The sequence below is a fragment of the Elephas maximus genome, chromosome 9 (assembly GCF_024166365.1).
Source record: "Elephas maximus indicus isolate mEleMax1 chromosome 9, mEleMax1 primary haplotype, whole genome shotgun sequence".
Lineage (NCBI taxonomy): Eukaryota > Metazoa > Chordata > Mammalia > Proboscidea > Elephantidae > Elephas > Elephas maximus.
Window position 1 is genome coordinate 86,549,315 of NC_064827.1, and position 19,809 is coordinate 86,569,123.

Consider the following 19,809-nt stretch of genomic DNA (forward strand, 5'->3'; position numbering starts at 1 on the left):
CTTCATTCCTTTTTCTATATTTATGGAAGAAGGCCAAAACACAAAGTGGCACAATGATACAAGTTGGGATCCTAGAATGTAGTCTTAGAATGCGGCCTTCAAAGATCTATAAACTGCCTGATACTGTATACAAACTGTGTGTGTGTGTATAGAGCTACATTTTTCTGGGATTTTTTAAACCAAAGTCTCAAAATGGTTTGTATTTCCCTAAAAATTTTTTAAAATAACCAGGCTAAGAGTTTTAACTATATACTCATTGCTTTTGAGTCGATTCTGACTCATAGCGATCCTATAGGACAGAGTAGAACTGCCCCATAGTTTCCAACAACTGGCGGGTGAATTTGAACTACTGACTTTTTGGTTAGCAGCCATATCACTCAACCACCGTGCCTCCAGGGCTCCTCCAACCAAATGTGGAAATTAACATACAATATTATTAATATCACACACAAGTAAAATTTTGCTGAAGATCATTCAAAAGTGGCTGCAGCAGTATATGGACAGGGAACTTTAAGGAATTCAAGCAAGATTTAGAAGAGGACATGAAACCAGGGATATCACTGCTGATGCCAGATGGATCCTGGCTGAAAGGAGAGAATAGCAGGAAGATGTTTACCTGTGTTTTACTGACTGGGCAAAAGAATTGAACTGTGTGGATTGTAACAAAATATGGATAATATGGATAACATTGCAAAGAATTGGATTCCAGAACACTTAATTGTGCTGATGAGGAACCTGTACATAGATCAGGAGGCAGTCATTCAAACAGAACAAGGAGATGCTGTGTGGTTTAAAGTCAGGAAAGATGTGCATCAGGGTTGTATCCTTTCACCAAATTTACTCAATCTACACGCTGAGCAAATAACCCAAGAAGCTGAACTCTATGCATCAGGATGGAGGAAGACTCATTAACAACCTGCAATATGCAGATGACACAACCTTGATTGCTGAAAGCAAAGAGGACTTGAAGTTTATTGATGAAGATCAAAGACCACAGCCTTCAGTATGGATTGTACCTGAATGTAAAGAAAAAAATCCTCACAACTGTACCCATAAGCAACATCATAATAAACAGAGAAAAGATTGAAGTCGTCAAGGATTTCATTTTACTTGGATCCACAATCAACACCCACGGGAGCCGCTGTCAAGATATGAAACAATGCATTGCATTGAGCAAATCTGCTAGAGAAGACCTCTTTAAAATGTTAAAAAGCAAAGATGCCACCTTAAAGACTAAGGCGCACCTGACACAAGCAATGGTGTTTTCAATAGCTTCGTATTCATGTGAAAGCTGGTCATTAAATAAGGAAGACCTAATAAGAACTAACACCTTTGAATTGTGACATTGGCGAAGAATATTGAATAAACCATGGACTGCCAAAAGAACAAAAAAAATCTGTCCTGGAAGAAGTACAGTTGGGGTGCTCCTTAGAAGCAAGGATGGTGAGAATATGTCTCACATACTTTGGATATGTTATTAGGAGGAATTGATTCCTGGAGAAGGACATCATACTTGGTAAAGTATAGGGTTAGTGAAAAAAGAAGAAGATCCTTAACAATATAGATAGACACAGTGCTTGCAACAACAGGCTCAAGCATAACAACCACTGTGACCATGGTGCAGGACCGGGCAGCGTTTTGTTCCGTTGTACATAGGGTTGCTATGAGTTGGAACCAACTCGACGGCACCTAACAATAATAACAAGAGTTTAACTAGTGAGAACAAAGTTGATACAGGTCTCTGTTGTTTTATAATTCATTGGTTATTATATTTATGCCTAGTTCACCATATAATAAAACGTACGTATGAACTCCCCTGTTTAAAAGCTCCTCAGGGTATTTTTTTAAATCACTGGACTCAAGACAGTCAAGCCATATTTTAAGAAGAATCACTAATCACGCATTTAACACCAGTCGCCCTATGCTAGATTATGAAATACCCTGCCTTAGAGATTATTAGGAAAATGGTTGGTTGATAACATTACTTTCTTGTCTGTCCATTGTGCTTAATATATAGCCCTTTTTCCATTTTCAAAAGTGGAATTTTTATGTGTGCTAAGTTTACCAACTGACCTAAATAAGTGAATTAGAGAAGAAGAGTTGATACCATACCATGTCCTCCCAACGGTCTTTAATTTATTAGCTAAGAAAATTAGCAAAATTTTCTTAGTTGGTACCCTGTTCTATGATTTCAACCTATTCTTTCAGGCACTGAGGAAGGACTTTCATGAGAAGCAGTACAACTTAGCAAAAAGATTGTGAGCTTTGGTCTCAAACAGAACCCAGTTCAAATCCTAGCTCTGCCTCTAACAAGCCATGTTCTTTTGAACATGTCAGTGACTCTTTCAAGTCAATGTCTCCTTATAAAACAGATTTTATAATTCTTTCTAAGCTGTAAAGAGTACTTGAGAGAATACGCGTGTCTTTCACAGGGTCTGCCCCTCAAAGTATATGACTACCCTCCAATCAAAAAGTGTTCTGTAGGTAAGAGCTAACAAATGTATTCCCATCACCACTACCCCCACCCACCCATCACACAATACGTTTCGTTTCTGGGCTCCACAGCACTTTGCTTTAACACTTAACATATTCTGCATGAAAGTTAGTCATTTTCATGACTCTCTCTGATGTGGTGGTCTCTCACATTGGCTTTTATTCCAAAATAGTTTTAAACGTGGAAAAGGCCAATCAAATACACTGTTGGGATCACAAGTAGAGGCTTGGAGGTGTCTGTGAGTTAGTGAAAAAGGCTCAGCTAAAGCCACCATCTCTGGAGAAAATATTCATCGATCGCTTGAAGATTGAAATCTAAACTACAGCCCGTCGGCCAAATCTAGGTGGCCCCCTGTTCTGTCCAGCTCATGAACACTGTCATGCTCATTCATTAAGCATGTTCTATGATTCTAAGTTTGCCGACCCCTGCTCTAGAGCTGGGCTGTCTAATAGAGATACAAGGCAAGCCAATATAAGTAATTTAAAATGCTCTAGTAGCCATATTTAAAAAGTAAAGAATTTAGTAATATAAATATATGTAAAAGTATTAAAAGATTATTAATGAGAGATTTCCCATTCTTTTCTCATATTAAGTCTTCAAGATCTGCTGTGTATTTTGCACTCATACCACACATTTTTAGGACTCTCCACATCTCCGGTGCCCAGTAACCACATGTGGCTGTTGGCTACCATATTGTAAAGCACAAGGCTGGAGGTTCATGTGCGACTGACGTAATATGAAGACAGAAGCGGATGTGAGAACCCTTCAGCCCCCAAGGCCTCGGCTGGGTCAATGATCTAACGAGTAGATTACCTCTGGGAACCCTGCCAGGCCTTGGGTCCCTAGGAGCCTATGTAAGTCAAAACAGGGAATAAAAGCCAGGTAAGATAAAAAAATAATTATAATAAAGGCCAGGAAATTTAGAATATATGCCTGAGAGAGAAGGATGGCAGAAGATGACAGCTCCCTCCCCTGCCCATGAAGCTGCTCACAGATGCAATGAATGTGTGTGTGCACATAGTTGCTTCAAGTTTTATAAAATTACTTGTCAATTTCTTTACCACCTAGATCTGGCATAATTCTTATAGTTGCTACATACTCCTAAAGAGTCATTATCTCTTGAAAGGCAAGAACAATATTTAATTCCTCTTCCTATGGCATCGTGGTACCTAGCATGGTGTTTGGCACTTAGGATGTGTTTAAAATGTATTAATTGAAGCTGAAACTGAGCGGTACAATACTGATAAATGAATAATGGACAAATGATGGACTTACTGGCTGAAAAGAAATGTAATAATAAACTAGCTTTTCAGTGATAACAGTTTCAATCTTCCCAGGATGCCTGTGGTTTAATAAAGATCACAGTCTGAAGGTTAAAGAAAGTTCCATCGACAAATACCAAGTATCACTCTGTCAATGGAAGAAGTAAGCCTTTGTTCATTTGGTAGTGTTTAGGGCCTGGGGGAAAGTGGAGGTTTTCTCATTGCTTCTGACCACAAGTCAGTCATACATATTCTCTTTGAAAATCGAGACAGATAATTTTAACAAAACAAACCAATACAAAGGTCCTTGTGGGCCAAGCCTGCAGCAGAACAATGCCTGCTCAAAATTCTGTACTAGTGAAGCGGACTTGATTCAGGTTGCTCATGCATTGCTACTCTAAGTAAGTTATGGCCCTAATCTGCATAGATTTCAAGGCAGTGAGATTCTATATTGTGCAAAAATTTATAACAATCTAAGCTACAGACAAACTTCCGAAACCTCGGGATTGTCAACACTGCACTGCAGCTTCTAAGCCTCATGTCTGTAAGCAGATATTTCTGTTTTGGCTTCTGGAATGTCTGTCTTCCACATCCAAAGGGCAAACTTCAAATTGCTCATATCACAGGAAAGTATTTGTTGTATGCAGAGACAAAATACCTATTATTTTCCATTTTCTAGGTTTCGGAGCCACAATTCAACCAGTATCAGTTAAGCTAGGTTCCCTAATAGTGAGACAAAGAATTAAATAGTATTTTTCTATGGAATATAGAAGGTTACTGAATATCTCCAGTGTGGAAGCATTTGGAATAGTAAACTATTATTGTATTATACTATACTACATTATATATACGTGTGTGTGTGTGCGTATGTATTTTACATTACGGTAGACTGAATAAAGTAAAAAAAAAAAAACCCTGTCCCCCAATCCTCATAATTTGTGAATATGTTACCCTACATGGCAAAAGGAACTTTGTAGATGTAATTAAGTTAAAGATCTTGAAATGGGGAGAATATCCTGGATTATCTGGATGGGTCCAATTTAATCACAAGGGTGCTTATAAAAGAGAGATAGAGGGGCCCAAGTCAGGAAGAATGTGATGGTAGAAGCAGAAGGAGAGACAGAGATAGAAGATGTTACACTCTGGCTCTGAAGACGAAGGAGCCATGAGCCAAGGAATGCAGGCAGCCCCCAGAAGCTTGAAAAGATAAGGAAACTGATTTTTCCCCAGATCCTCCAGAAGGAATGCAGCCCTGCCAACCCATCTGTGGACTTCTGACCTCCAGAATGATAAGAGAATAAATTTGAGCTGTTTTAAGCCACTAAATTTGTTACAGAAGCAACAATTATATATACACATCACACTTCCGTTTGAATAATAACCCACTGCCATTGAGACAATTCTGACTCATAGTGACGCTACAGGGCAGAGCAGAACTGCACCATAGGGTGTCCAAGGCTGTAATCTTTACAGGAGCCGGGTGCCACGTCTTCCTCCCACAGAGTGACTGGTGGGTTCAAACTGCTGACCTTTTAGTTAGCAGCCAAGTGTTTTAATCACTGTGCCACCAGGACTCTCTTATTTGGATAATAGCTTTTAAAAATTGAGTTATTATTTAAATGTTACATTTACCTGAGTCCTTTCAAGGAGTTGAACTCCAGGTATTCCAAAGGCATTAAGTTTCTTTGGAGACTTAACAGATTCCTGCTAGGTATAAGCTATCATATCTTTTACAAATTAAAGGCAAGCAAGAGAGTAGAATCCCCAGGAGATGATGTTACCAACTGGGGTAGATTCTAAGAAGGAAAAAGGTATAGCACATAGAGGGAATCTGAACTTATAACCAAGAAATGGACTGGAACCAGTACTTTTTGTACCTATTACAAATTAGTCTGGTCTGGGTACATATTCCGTCATACCATCACAACCACCTGCTAAGATCATGCTGTCAATTAGTGAACAGCGGAGCCAGAAGTTAAACCGAAGTTACTGTGACTCCAACATCCACGCTGTCAATGTTCTACCACTCGGCATCTCATTCATTCTCTACAATAATACTGTTTGTTCATGTTCCTGATCCTGCCCACTCCCTGATGCATATTCTAATGGATTTATAACTTAGATTCAGTACCAAGGTACCCATTTCTTTTTAACTTGTGCCCGTCTCCCTTCCTGACCTACAGTTAACTTGGCATCTCTTCTCCATATTTTTTTTTTTTTTTTGTCTTTTGTACCTATATTATGATGACTACCCACTGTAGACTTCCATTATCACACTGTCATACTAGGGGACTGGACAGATCACCTTCTTCTCGTCCATGAACAGGCTCCTCTCTGTTGTCTGTCCTTAGCCTCCATCCAGCAGGAACCCGCTTCAAACTCCAAACTCTGTCTCTAGGGTTACATTTAAAAGTGCCACATGTAACTACAAAAAGTCATAGCATGGTCTTCATTTACCTCATCCCTCACTACTGTCCTACAGTACACATTCTCGTTACCTAAAGTTAGGGAAATGGAGTTAATGAAGGTAGTAATGATAAAAGATGATGTGCTTTTCAAATCTAATGAATCTTCTTTCTCTCTCTTAAGAATCAAGAGGAGAATGCTAAATCCATGTGAACTTTAGCAAAGACATTATGCTTCATCCTCATTTCATAAACATGATAAACAATTATGGTCAACACACATCATATTTGTCTCCAAATTACAACCTGATAATTAGTACCAAGTATTGGTACCAAGTATTCATATCCCAGTGAACATACCTGCTTTAATTATAAGCAGATATTTTCAATTGCTCATCTCTTGGTATAAGTATTACATGCAAAATCAAAAAGATTATTAGGATGGGAAGTAGGTTTATTTTACTTTGCAATTGCCTCTAAACATCATCTGTGCCATAAAAACAAAAAATATTTTCATACATCGTTCCGTGGGGAACAGCTCCGATAATTTTAGAAATATAACTATACTCAAGATACTAGGAAATTGCAGAAAGAATTTCCATCTTCCAAATTAAAATAAATAGGAAGCTTATGTGACAATGTGTTTAAAATTAGTTTTAAAAAGTGTAGGTGTTATTATTAGCATTAGAAAGTCTGCCAGAATACCAAATTTTCAAAGACCTTCTAGACAAAAATTCAGCTAGGCCTTTTAAATATTATTCCAGGCTTGAGATTCCTCTTTACAGTAAAGCTAACTCAATACTCTATTCCTTTGACTCAGACATGAAGTCTCATTGTCCTGCTTTCTGACTCACAAGGAGGTATATAGCTATCTTGCTGTGATACCCTTCTGCTTAGTTATTGTTACTTATATATTGCTATGTAACAGTTTACCCCCAAATTAAGTGACTCATGGCAACAATAATTTTTTTTTAATTTCATTTCATTATTCCTTTGCATCAGGAACTTAGGAATGGCTTGGATGGATGGTTCTGGTACAAATATTTTCATAAGGTTGCAGTCAAGATATTGGCCAGATATAATAATAGACATATAGACCAATGGAATAGGATTGAGATTCTAGAGCTATGCTTTCACATCTCTGGTCAACTGATCTTTGACAAGGGTATTAAATCCATCCAATGGGAAAAGAATAGCCTCTCTAAAAATGATACTAGGACAACTGGACACATGCAAAAGAATGAAGTTGGACCCATACATCACACCATATATGAAAACTACCTCAAAACAAATCAAAGACCTAAATGGAAGACCTAAAAGCATTTAAAACTCTTAAAAGAAAATACAGAGGCAAAGCTTCAGAGCCTAGTTTTCAATAATCGATTCTTAAATATGACAGTGAAAGCATGTGCAATAAAACACAAGACAGATAAATGCGATCTCATCAAAGTAAAAAAACTTTTATATATCAAAGGACTTTCTCAACAAGGTGATGAGACAACCTAAAAATTGGGAGAAAACTTTGGGAAACCTTATGCCTGATGAAGGTTTAATATCCAGAATATGTAAAGAACTCCTACAACTTAATAATAAAAAAACAAATGACTCAATCAAAAATGGACAAAGGAGATGGACAGATATTTCACCAGATAGGATATACGAATGGCCAACAAACACATGAAAAGATGTTCAACATCATAAGTCATTCCAAACCCACTGTCATTGAGTCGATTCTGACTCATAGAGACCCTAGAAGACAGAGTAGAACTGCCCCAGAGGGTTTTCAAGGAGCAGCTGGTGGATTCAAACTGTCCACCTTTGATTAGCAGTTGTAGCTCTTAACCACTGCACCACCAGGGCTGCTCGTAAGTCATTACATAAATGCAAATAAAAAACACAATGATGTGTCACTTCCTGCCCACTAAGATGGCCATAATTAAAAAAAAAAAAAGTGTTAGTGAGCGTGTGAAGAAACTGAAACCCTTATCCACTGCTGGTAAAATGATAAAATGGTACAGCCACTGGGGAAAAAGTTTGGCGGTTTCTCAGAAATTAAATGTAGAACCACCATATGACCCAGCAACTCCACTCCTAGGCACAGACCCAAAATAAGTGAAAGCAGGGATACAAACATGCTTGTAAACCAATGTTTACTGCAGCACTATTCAAAACATCAAAAAAGTGGAAACAACCTAACTATCCATCAATAGATGAACAGATAATCAATATGTGGCATATATATATATATATATAATGGAATATTAATTAGCCATAAAGAAAAACAAAATTCTGATATATCATATAACATGGATGAACCTTGAAAATATTACATTGAGTGAAATAAGTCAGTCTCAAAAGAACACTGTATGACACCATTTATATAAAATATCTAGAATAGGCAAATGAATAAGACCAAAGTTCATTAGTGGTTACCAAGGGTGGGTGGGAGGGAGGGAGAAATGGGACACTGAGCTTCTGTGAAGCGTGATGAAAAAAGTTGGAAATGGATATTGGTGATAGATACACAACTATTTACTTCTAAGGTTACTCACTCACATGCCTGGTAAATTAATTCTGATTGTTGGCAGGAGGCCTCAGCTCCTGGTCATGTGAAATTTTTATAGGGATGCTTGAATGTCCTTATAACATGGCAGCCGGCTTCCCCCAGAGTGAATGATAGGAGAGCGAGGTGAAAGCCACAGTGTCATTTATGACCTAGTTTTGGAAGTTACCATCATTTTCTATTGGTACAGATAAACTCTATTCAATGAGGGAGGGAACAAACAAAAATGGTAATACCAGGAGGCAAGGACCATTGAGGGCTGTCTTAGGGACTGGCTAGCACAGCTAGAAAATTCCAATACCCCCACCCCCATTCTGAGGGATCAGATGATCCACCTTCTTTACAACAGATGTTCTTTGTCTTTGGACTTGTAAAATCAAGTACTCAAACTTCTTACTCAGGAATTCAACAAACAGTGATGAAGTAGCTATTTCATGTCTATAAACATATAAGTCATAAGATTTAAAGGTAGAAACTAACTTCAAATTTCTTATTCACTGTAGTTCTCCCTAATGTGTTGTGGCCCCTAACTCCCTCTCCAACATCATTGCCTGCCACTCTCCAGCCTCCTGCTTGCCCCTAGAACATGCTAGGCTATTGTCATGTAGGACCTTTGCCCATGTGTTTCTCTCTTTCTAGAAGACTTCTATCTTTGCATGGCTTGTTCACTCACTTATTTGGGACTCGGCTCAAACGGCTCCTCCTCAGAGAGACCTTCCCCAACCACCCATTCTATTATAGCCTTCTTCCTCCTCCTCAATCACTCTCGAAATCTTTTCCCTCATATATTTTGTACCATAAAAAATATCACTACTTGAAATTTTATTACATATTATATTTTTAGCTTGAAGTTACATATATGTCTAACACACTAGACTGAAAGTTCTATGATCATGAGTTTTACATATTTTGTTCACTACACATGACCAGTGTACATAGTACATAGTAGGTATATAGTAGATGATCAATATATTTATTGAAAAAAAAAGACAAATGGGTACATCAGTTGGATTCCTTTGGCTCACCGGATGGAACAGGGAAGAATGAATTAATATGATGTCTATGTTTTAAGATCTCATTCTTCCAGGGTTTCTGGATCACTTAAGGGATATGTTCTTTGCTTTGATGACATTATTTCAGTAAATTGTTTTAATCACATTGGAAATTGCCAGTAAGTGTTTGTTTTCCTTAGATGTAAGACTCTGAGATTCAGATATTCCATCTCAATATTGAACAGTCAAACACATGAATGGGTGCCAGTCTAGCTATGTTTCCAAGAAATTCTTAATACCCCAAATCTTAAGTTCCTAGATTTGCAAAGGGCTCTCTGCTGATGCAAACTGCCTCTGTGTACAATGTCCAAAGTTAAATCATGAAGATAGGAAAAATTTAATGAGATGTTACATATACCAAGGATGAAACTTGTGAAATGACTCATGCTTTCTTTTGTCTGTTGTATATTTGTTTCTTACCTGAAAATCAAATGGGGTTCTACAAAATAATTGGCACTTATGTTGGTGACAAAAGTTTAAATAATTCAGTGACTTTCTCAGGACTGCAGATGCCATAGAATAAGTTCATAGGCATATACTACAAAAAGGACTTACCTGTCCTCACTCTCAAATTTGTTGTGTATGGTATGTTGTGGAAATGTCTTTTGACTGGGAATTAGAGCACAGTGTTAGATCCACAACTATCTGTCCGTACGAATTGTGGTCAGCCACTTAAATTTCCCGGACATTAGTTTCCTTATTCATAAACCAAAGTATGACTGTTTACTTTGTTTATTTTCTTTCAAATCTAAAGTCTAAACATTTACTTCTCCTCTTCCCTTCCTGCCTTACTCCCTTCAGATTTACAGACGGAAACATAAAGAAATACCTGGAAATACCCTAAAAGTTTAGGAAGAAAAATAATCCTATTTCATTTAATAAGAATCAAAAGATAGGTACTTTTCCATTCACACCACCTCAATTGTGGTTCCCCAAAGCTCTAGAGAATCTTCTAGGATGAACTAAGTTATCACACTTCAGGTCATAAGATACACTTGTGTTTATTGTCCAAACTGGGAGACATTAAACCCCACTCTGCTAATGTCTGCTAAGATAAAGGCAGGTGGCAATGAAGTAATTACAATGACTTTCATTACATGAGCTCCCCACATACAAGATACTCCAGTTGCCCAACTAAGTCCCCTCAAGACAGAGACAGGACTATATTATCTAATTACCTGTAAAACAAACAAACAAACAAACAAAAAAACCTGCTGAACCTGTTGCTGTTGAATCAATTCAAACTCATAGTGACCCTGTAAGACAGAGCAGAACTGCCCCATAGAGTTCCAAAGAGCATCTGATGGATTCGAACTGCCAACCTCTTGGTCAGCAGTCACAGCACTTAATCATTATGCCACCAGGTTTCCTTATCTAACTACAGTGCTTAAAAATTATTTAATAAGTGCAGTGTTTCTCACCACAGAAAGCTCTGCATAAAATTGATTTTAGTCCATTCTGAGCAGAATGTAAATATTTGCACGTAGAAGTTTGTAAGTGAGGAAGTAGTTTGGAGCTAAGCTATACACAAAATGAGTACAGTTAGACAGTGGGGTTTTAACTTATCAATTCATAAACTTTACCTATTCAAAGTCTGTTTAGTATGCTCTTTAATCAAATGTTCTTTGCTTTTTTCTGAATGAGATGACCATAGTATTGAAACAACTCTAGAGCATGTCCAGTATGCCCTCAACATTTTCCTAGATCATATCTTTTAGAAATGCTTCCCTTTTGGGACTTTGGGTAGTCTCTCTTCATTCTAGCCTACTACTTAAACAATCTGCTTCATCTTCTTTCAATGTTGGAGAGTGGTGAGGTAAGTCACCTAAGCAAAACATCAGGAGACTCCCAAAAAGTGATTGGCAGATTTTTCACCTTCCTACTCAAGAATGCAGGAGGAGGCTGGAAGGAGTAGGCTATACCTATCAAATCTCTAATAGCTCATTACAATGGGAGGGCTAAAAACAAACAAATGAGTCAATTCTGACTCATAGCGACCCTATAGGACAGAATTGCCCCATAGGGTTTCCACCACCACAGCTTCTACGATGGAAGGATTAGTAGAAAGTTAACCACAAAGTAACACCTTTCTTGCATTCGTATAATACATTCCAATGCATTTCCATAAGGAAAACTAAGGAGTAGTAGCATTAAATTATCAGTACATTCCTTTTTCTCTTCAGTAAATTTATTTTTATTTCACTCCACATGGAGCGTGTGTAATGGACTATGAAGAGTGCCTTCCAGAGATGACACTTGATTTTTAAGGGATTAAGTCTGTCTTCCTTCTCTATAGACCATTCTCTAGCACAGGTGAAATTCAGTGGTTCTATCCTTCCCTATACAGTTGTTACCACAATGATATAAGCTGATTTATCAACCATACAAAAAAAAGTTCAAAGTTTGAAGAGAAACCAGGTTTATAGTGTCCTCCTACTCTGTTTCGTGTAGCCCTCAGTTAATTTTTGCACTCCCTCTCCCTTATCTCTCAAGTCTCAGTTCTTCTCAAGTTACCACTGTCTCAAAATGAACTTTCTTTTCTTCACCCAATATCTCCTCAGTTAGGAAGCCCTCCTCCCAGAGTTATCATGACTAAATGATTAAGTAAACCTTAGTGTGACATATTTCAAAGTCTATTTACTTGTTAAAGGGGCATTATGAACTCAAACGTATCTCTAATTCATAGAACATTAAGCAATGAGATGATATGAAAGCTGCCAAGAAAACTTACATAATTATCTAAAGGTCAGAAGGGAACTTCTTGTTGCTCCTTAAATCACATCACACAAACTACTATTTGCTCTTCATATGTGGTAGGATACTGGGGTTTTCTCTTTCTGTGGTACACCTCAAGAGTATTAATGTTGCTTTAGGTAATAACATTTTTGAAACATTGCCAACCCTAATTCTAAGAGGTATTATTATTCTCTTTGATATGGCTCTCTACCAACTATACCGGTGGTTATTAAAATACAATGTGGTACAAAAGATCTCAGATTGGTATATTCCGAAGATGCCTATGACTGGGTTGAATCAAACACATCTTTCTTCTTGTGATTCCCTTCCCTAACTCCTTCCCTTAAGGAGAAAAGAAAAATAACAGCATTTTAAAAACCGGGTGGTATACATCCAGAGTGAAATACTTAATATTTCATACAACAAAATTCAGCAATGTTAACCCATTTTTTACTGAGGGTATTTTCTATACCAGAGTAGCACGTCAAGCTTACTGCCAACAATTATTGGTGTGTTTTGAAGCGTTTCACACATAAACATTTCAAAACTCAGTTTTTATAATCTGAACGTCTTTTGGGCACTTCTGAGTCACTGAAAATATTAAGTTACATTCCCTAATCTTTCAGTATAACTTACTTAATGCAGCATTTTCCAAGGGTTTTTTATATGACCCTAGTCCCAGTGGCACTGAGGGAAAAAAAGGCCTGGGCATCTGTTCCCATAAAGATGACATATGGAGCAGTTCTACTCTGTACACGTGGAGTCGCCCTGAGTCAGAAGCAACTCGATGGCACAAGACAAAAACAGTCCAGAGGTTTGCAGGCTCTGCCCTGTGGGCTAAATCCAACCTTTATTCTGTTTTTAATAGCCCGCGAGCTAAGAATGGCATTAACACTTTCAAATGGTTGAAAATAATTACAGGGAGACTAATATTTATGATGTGAAAATTATATGAAAGTCTAATTTCAATCTCCATAATCAAGTTTTATTGGGACACAGTCACATCTGTCCACTTCTATATTATCTATGGCTACTTGGATGCCACAATTGTAGAATGCAGTAGTTGTTATAAAAATTGCATGTTATACAATATATAAGAAAGACCACACATAATATCCTTGATTTTGCTTCCTGGCCTACATTTTGGTTTTGATTATTCAAGTGAAACCTTGATTTTACTATCTGGCCCTTAGAGAAAAAGCTTGTCAACCCCTGCACTACACCAATGAGACGCTCTGTGGAAAAAACAAACAAGCAAGAACAAACAGACCTGGGGATCACTGTGCACTTTCTTCCTCTTTCAGAGATTCAAATGCATGTTAGCATACTAATGGCTCTGAAAATTCAAAAATTGTATCCTATATTTTTTCAAACTTCCTTTAACCATGGAGTGCCCTTTTAAAAATGTCACATCAACCATTTCAGGAAATAGTAGTATTAGAAATATCCAGGAGGGGAATTAACAGTGCTCATAAACGAACTTCATACTGTACTTTCTTCCCCTGACCACAAATCCAGAACATATATACTGTACTAAGTATGAATACATGATTATAGATCCTGAAAAACACCTACATGTATCTTCCTAATTAAAGCACATCAAAAGTGCCATAAGACAGATCTTTACTGTAGTTACAGGATAGAGAGACCCCCCCTGAGGCTAGAGTTCAATTACAGCAAGTCGCCCAGTCCAGGAGTCAATGTTCACCTGCAGATTTCTGCATTTGTGGCACAGAAGTGCTCGAAGGATTACCTAGGAATCACTGCATGACCATGATGTGACTTCCTGGGTCATTACACAGGTAGAGCTTTGAGTTCATCCAGAACCCCTCGTAATGTCCAACGCCTGCCGTGACAATAAAAGAATATTCCTTTGCTTAGTTACTAAAAACATAGATGTCTTCCTGTTTGTAATGTGCCTGGTAGTCTCACTGAGAATTCATTGTGTGGCCGGGACAGTGCTAATCACTGGGACAAGAAGGCTTATATTCTAGTTTAGAATTTAAAATTTCCGTGCCTAAAATGGAAACCCTGGTGGTGCAGTGGTTAAGAACTACGGCTGTTAACCTAAAGGCTGGCAGTACAAATCCACCAGGTGTTCCTTGGAAACCACATGGGGCAGTTCTACTCTGTCCTATAGGGTCGCTATGAGTCGGAATCGACTCGACGGCAATGGGTTTGGTTTGGTTTATACCTAAAATAATGCTTTAAAAAGAAAGCATACATGTAATACTAAAGTGTCCAAGCATTAGTAGGTAAAGAATTCTAATCTCAATAACCAAAACCAAACGTGTTACCATCAAGTCGATTCTGACTCACAGTAACCCTATAGGACAGAGTAGAACTGCCCCATAGAGATTTCAAGGAGCACCTAGTGGATTTGAACTGCTGACCTTTTGGTTAGCAGCCAAACTCTTAAACCGCTAAGCCACCAGGGTTTCCTCCAAGTCCTTAGGTATGCCAAACACAGAAGTTGTGCATTGAAACTACTTTACCTCATCAGGATAGAGCCTCTTGAATTGGAAGTGTTAAAGATTGCTTTGCCTACTTAGGCCTTTGTTAAAAGAGGAATTTCACTGTATTTAGAAAATGGAATTAATTAGGGCAGCGTGTGGAATTTATTCACAACATTTGCTACATAAGAATATATTCACTTGAAAGGTTTCATTTTTTTGTCAAGGATTAATTGAAGAGACCTTTATGGCATCTAAATATAGCTCAGAGGAATAATTTAGCGCACCTTGAAATTCACCACATAAATGTGACGTTTCCTTCCCCTGAAACTGGGTGAGCCTTATATATACCACTTTTTGAACCTGTGCCAGATTCTTTGTCTACAGTATATTTTGTAAATTCAGGAATAATTTTTTCCTTAGACACTGAATAATCAATTTGATTCTTTTAGGGAAATTTGAAGTTATTGTTATATTCAAAGTGGTAACCTGGAAAAGAGAGACTGGATAGATTGTAAATTCCTGGGGGGCAGGAACTGTATTTTATCAATCTTTTTTATCCCTTTCCGCTTGCTGCTCACTTGACTCTGACTCACAGAGATCCCTTGTACTCCATAGGGTTTTCAGTGGCTGGCTTTGTGGAAATAAGTTGTCAGGTCTTTCTTCCGTTTTATCCCTAGTGTCCCATAATGCCTACCAGAGTAAGCAATTAACAAGTATTGTGGTGAGTGAACGAATATACATATTATAAATCTAGCCAAGGCTGCAAGCCCGTGTATACATTATTACTGGCATATGGTTCTGTCATTTGTTATTTTGGCATCTTTTATCCAAGTCTATACTGACTCTAATACAAATATTTTACGAAAGTTTTAATATAAGTCTAAATGTTTGCATTAAACACCCACACTTTAAAAAAATACATGTATTTTCACGCTTGGAACAAAAATAGAAATTAAAAAACTGTTTGTTTTGTTTTCAGACTTTTGCCAAAACAATTTTAGTAGTAAGTTAGTAGGCAGAGAGAGAGAGAAAGAGAGAAAATACCAACATTTTTAGGAAAAAAAACAAATCAAAACAGAAGTCTGTAGTCCACTCATCGCAGGATTAGTATGCTAAAAAGAATTCATAGAGTGGTATCTAGGTCATGCCAGGAATAAAATTTCAATTGAACTTTTTTGGCTCCTAAAAGGATACCAAATCTTTTATGTTGACAATTTCCTTATTAGAGATTGGACTTCATGGTATTAGTTCATCATCAGAACTTTCTTGTACATTGTATTCTTTTTAAATGATCTCTTTTATTACTAAACACATAAAAAGCTTTTGAAATGCTCTGAGTTACTTGGCTTCTAAGAGAAACGCAAATAGAGGAAAATACCTCAAAATTATCACTTCTTTGTAGGGCTAAATGTTAATAGCAGACTACCTGGCTTCACTTCAATGCAAAGTCTTTCAAATAGACCTGGAACTCAGGTAATCACACACTTGGGCTTCACATCTTTAGATTGGAAGCCTTGGGTGGTAAAGACTGGCAATGCTGCTGGAGCTCTTGCTGCTTCTGCTCCTTGTAACAGCTCGTTTCACTACAGTCCTGAAGGCCTTTTCTTAACCATGTGTAGCCAGAAATTCAGTTAGTTCAACATTAAAAAGAAAATCCTGGATTGAAATCTGGATTCATATCACGTTTTTTTAACAGACTATATTTGAATTCTCTTATGTAATATATTAACACTTCATAGGCTCACTGATTTGGTATGCTAAGAAATGTAAACTCATCTTGCAAAAAAAGAGACCATAAAAATAAAAGTGATATATGCAGATGCACTTTAAGGGTTTAAGAGATTGTCTTTGGACTTTGGGCAGATTAGAACTGATTTACAATATTCTTAGGCAAAAAGCTGGCTCATGTGACTTTATCCAGAACATTCATTTCATCATCTACTGAGCAGCAGTGCCCATTACACCGGTGGACATTCAGAATCAGGATGAGTCAGATAGAGTATTGCTCTTGGAAGGCGACGTTAAGACATAAACATCTCTACATTTGCATACGTGTCAGCTTGGGAAATCACTGCCTCTCAACAGCTTTTAATTTTTTGTTTTTGTAGCAGACAGATGTGAAAAGCAATATTTTCAACATAAACTCTCATTGTCATTCAGCGGCACAAGGTACTGGGGTAATGTACAAGGCAAGGCTGTGGTACAGAGAAGAGGCCTTATAGACCATCGTCTGAAGAAGCTTCTCAGGGCCATTGCCAAGGAGTCCATTCAAACTTATAGTGACCTTATAAGACATAGCCAAGCTGCCTCATAGGGTTTCCAAGGCTTTAATCTTTATGGAAGCAGACTGCCCCATCTTTCTCCCACGGAGCAGCTAGTGGATTCAAACTGCCAACCCTTCAGTTAGCAGTTGAGCGTTAATTAGCCACAGTGAAACCAAGGCACCTCCAGCTTAGCTCGCTAGCTTTATAGATAGATGTAGGTTCCTCAGCAGCAGGAGCTACAGCAGGACTTTCAGTTTTAATGGGCTGATTCTATAAAATGGTCATTGTCTTAGTTTCCTAAACCAAAAAAGCCAAACCAAACCCACTGCCATCGAGTAGATTCCGACTCATAGAGACCCTATAGGACAGAGTAGAACTGCTCCATACGGTTTCTAAGGAGTGTCTGGTGGATTCTAACTGCTGACTTTTTGGTTAGCAGCCATAGCTCTTAACCACTACACCCCAGGGTTTCCACTTAGCTTCCTAGTACTGCTGTAATAAAACTACCAAAAATGGGCAGGTTTACGGAACAGGAATGTATTGCCTCACAGTTTTGGAGGCTCGAAGTCCAAATCAGGACATCAGCTCTAGGGTAGGGTTCTCTCTTGTTGGTAGCCCTGGAAGGTCTTTGGCATTCCTTGGTGTTTGTCTCCACCTGTGTGCATGTATGTGTCTGTGTCTATTCCTCCCTTTTTATAAGTCAGAAGTAATGAGTTTTAGAGTTCAATCTACACTGGTATGACATTAACATAAGGAAAAAAAAAAAAAGCCCCTATTTCCAAACAGGGTCACATTTATAAGTACCTGTTACCATTGAGGAAACCCTGGTGGCGTAGTGGTTAAGTGCTACAGCTGCTAACCAAAGGGTCAACAGCTCAAATCCTCCAGGCGCTCCTTGGAAACTTATGAGGCAGTTCTACTCTGTCCTATAGGGTCACCATGAGTTGGAATCAACTCGACAGCACTGGGTTTTGGGTTTTGGTTACCACTAAGTCAATTCTGATTCACAGCGACCCTACAGGACAGAGTAGAACTTACAAGTAAGTACATGAGTTAGGATTTCAAGACTTATTTTGGGGAAACATAATTCAATCCATAACAGTCACTTAACTGAGGAAACATCTGATTCTCTACAGCTGAACACCCTGCATAGTCCCATAGCATCCCTTTGAAGATCATTACCGGGTTAAATGGGGAAAACAATATATTTAGGCTTGACTTATGTTTCCAGAATGAAATGTCAATCAATGAAATCAGATTCTGATGCAAGAATTTAATCTGACTCTCTCAAAACTGATTTCTACAGTGCTCAATTTGGAACCTGATAAAGATAATTCTACTTATTTGTATGATTATTGTTGTTTTTTATTGCTATTATTGATACTAATATCAATGGTACTTTTATCATTACTACCAGTACTGCTCCTGTTACTATGAGCATGGCTAGCTTCATTACCACGCCCACTCCTTGTCGGGGTTTTCTGCAACAGCCTTCTCACTAACTCCCTACTTCTACTCTGGCCCTTTTATCATCCATTATTGCCTTCCTCACTTCTCGTCATACAATCTCCTTATAGCAACAAATGGAACTTTTAACAATGTGGGTTAGATCACATCACTCCTCTGCTTAAAACCCTCCCATGCCAAGGTCTCTGAGTAAAACCCAAGCTGCTTATCGTATTAAACTTGCCCCTGTTGACCTGACTTCATTTCATACCAAGGCAGTGTACCTGGGTGCCGTGGAGGGCACTGTCACTGGGCTCCAGCTACCGTAGGCTTCACTGCCCCCTCATTGAACTCATTTAGCCTCAGAGCCTTTGCACCTACTGTTCCTTCTCCCTGGCGTGTTCATACTCCAGCCTTCAGGTGGCAGCTCCTTCTTGCCATTCTCATCTCCATTTTTCAAGTGTCAGCTCTTGAGAGAGTGTTAGACGGACCACTCAGTCCTGCCTCATCACTCTCTAGCATTTCATCTTTTTTTTTTTTTTTTTAACATTACCTTTGTCGTTACTTGCAATTTTCCTGTCTCTTTACATCTTTATTGTTTTTGACTCTCTAAGATGCAAACTTTATGAGGGCATGAATCCCGCCTATCTTATTCACATAATATCATGCTTGATGCATTTTAAGGACTCAATAAATATTTGTTGAGCAAATGAATGGAGGAATAAATTACTATTATTAATGAGAGCTCATGTGGTTAATCACTTAATACGTACCAGACAATATGCTGTGATTAAATATCACAATTCATCTATACTACCACCCTGTAAGGGAAGAAGTATTAATTATCTTAGGTTTTTAGTTGGTCTGCCTGTAATATCTGCAGGGTCTATGGAAAAAGACAAATGGAGACCCAAGCACCTTCAGTGTAAATACTCAAAAGTGATAAACCAAGCTAATCTTCTGTTACATAAAATATGTTCTCCTCTACTACCCTGGCCATATACCTTCATAACAGTGTGTGAGATCAGGTTTGAATCTGAATTCTCAGATTCCACGAAGGGAAATAGAGGCATAGGAAAGAGCACTGTGGATGCCCAGCCCCTCACCCAACTCCCTTAGCTGCCACCGCAG